This window comes from Chiloscyllium punctatum, chromosome 36 (genome assembly GCF_047496795.1).
Source record: "Chiloscyllium punctatum isolate Juve2018m chromosome 36, sChiPun1.3, whole genome shotgun sequence".
NCBI classification, from domain to species: domain Eukaryota; kingdom Metazoa; phylum Chordata; class Chondrichthyes; order Orectolobiformes; family Hemiscylliidae; genus Chiloscyllium; species Chiloscyllium punctatum.
In genome coordinates, this window is record NC_092774.1 from 58,407,945 (window position 1) to 58,409,900 (window position 1,956).

The following is a 1,956-nucleotide window of genomic DNA, read 5'->3' on the forward strand; positions in this document are numbered from 1 at the left end:
TCAACAAGTCCTTATCAACCCTCCGGAGAGTAACCCGCCCAGACCCTACATTTACTTCTGACTGATGCCCCCAACCTACCGACCTCTGGGCACTATGGGGCCTTTTAGCATGGTCAGTCCACCGAACCTGCACAGCTTTCGACTGTGGAAGGAAACCGGAGCACCGCAGGAAACCCACGCAGACACGGGGAGATTGAACAAACTCCACACAAACAAGCCGAACACTGGTAGGATCGAATTCAGGTCCCGTTATGAGACAGCAGTGTTAACCATTGAGCCACAAAGCCACATTATTTGCGGTCGTATTCATTCCCTGCAATAATTCCCCACTCCGGTTCAGACGTGAATGACAGGACGATCAGCATTTTGAAAGCAGCATCACCACACAGACACAGTTCCCATGATTCGGGCATATATCACCGATTGCGAATCATCTCGGAGAGATACAAGTGACGGAGAGTCACATGGAAATGATGGACTGAACGGCTTCAGGCTGCGGCGGAATGACGTCACGCGTTGATGCCATCCCTCTCCCTGTCTCTGGGACAGAGCGGCTGAGGGAGAAACAATGGCTCATTTTCAACTTCATCTGGGACAGTTGGGGCTCAGATGTTCACTGCTGCCCGTTCGCAGCAAAGAAACAGACGCCAGTGTTAGAAAAGTCTTTCTGCAGGATTGCTGTCTGAAGACGAATTCTGAGCACCGAGCCGGCTGAACACAAATATGAATTTACCTGAGGGAACAGTTTCCGGTGTCCATTTCTCTCTGTCCCACCAACACAGCATCTTTCTGTCTCTTTGATTACAGACCTTTGTAATGTAGTTAAAACTTGCCCATTTCCTACGCATTAGTGTAACTGACGTCTCCCATCCCAAGTGATTGCAAGAGAGCAGAAGAGCGAATGGGCTCTGCCCTCCCCCAGAACAGTTTGCAAGTAGAAACAAAATGGTTTAATTATCCGCCAGTGGAGAGAGTCCAGTTACTGGGAACGGGACAAACAGCAGCGTCCTGGGCGCAGGGAAACGGAATGAGAAGCAAATGTTGTGGAATCTCTTTGCTGCTTGCGATTCTTGGAGCAACTCAAACGTATTTCACATTGAGCAAGTCTCAGCTGCTTCAGGGAGGGCACTTGGAGCGTCCGGGGTCAGGGCGCCTCGCTGGGCCTGTGGCTCGTTGGTCTAGTGGTATGATTCTCGCTTCGGGCCTTCAGTTAGGTGGATTTGCGAGAGATCCCGGGTTCGAATCCCGGACGAGCCCTCGTTTCTTAAGTTGCCTTGTGCAGAAACGCCGGGGTGATTTTCTCAAAAAGCACATTTATTAAACGAGATGGTTCTGCCTGAAGGAGGGATGAGGTCGAGCTCCCATTACAGCGAACAGGATAAAATGAAACACTTGCTCAAAGTGAAAACAAGCATTGCACCTCGTTCGCCCGCGCAGTCCGACTCTGAATGAATCCTCCAGCTCCATTATTGCTCAATTGTGAGCGTGAAATTTCAGGAAGCGGGGAAGTGAAGTGATTGCAGACAGCGCTGAACAGGTTGACGTTCATGGTGCCGTGTATGAGGATTGTCAGCAATGCAGGTACATTGGAAAGATGGGACAGTTCTCCTTGGAGAACAGTAGGTTGGACGCTGGCCTGATTGACGTTTTTCAAGTCATGAGGGTCTAGACACAGGAATAATGTAGTGCAAATGCTCCCACGCCTGAAAGGATCGACAACGATTCAGCAGAGTTTTAAAATCACGAGGAAAAGAAGTAAAAGTGACATTAGGAAGAACGTTTTCGTCCAGGGAGTGATCAGGGTCAGTAGGTGACGCAAACTTCAAACAATTATGTTCCTGAACCCATAGGACAGACGGATGGGAGTGGAAGACAAGAAGAAAGAGAGACACAGAGTGAGCGAGAAAAGGGTGAAAAGTCAGAAAAAGAGAAGTTAAGGAAAAACATAGAGAGACT

General features: G+C 49.2%; 1 non-coding gene across 1 annotated transcript; it reads left to right on the top strand.

The window, feature by feature from the left end:
- Positions 1 to 1,167: 1,167 nt before the first annotated feature.
- On the top strand, positions 1,168 to 1,257 carry trnap-cgg (transfer RNA proline (anticodon CGG)). The gene is given in 2 exon segments: positions 1,168 to 1,203; positions 1,222 to 1,257. It is a non-coding gene; the product is annotated as a tRNA-Pro (tRNA).
- Positions 1,258 to 1,956: the final 699 nt, after the last annotated feature.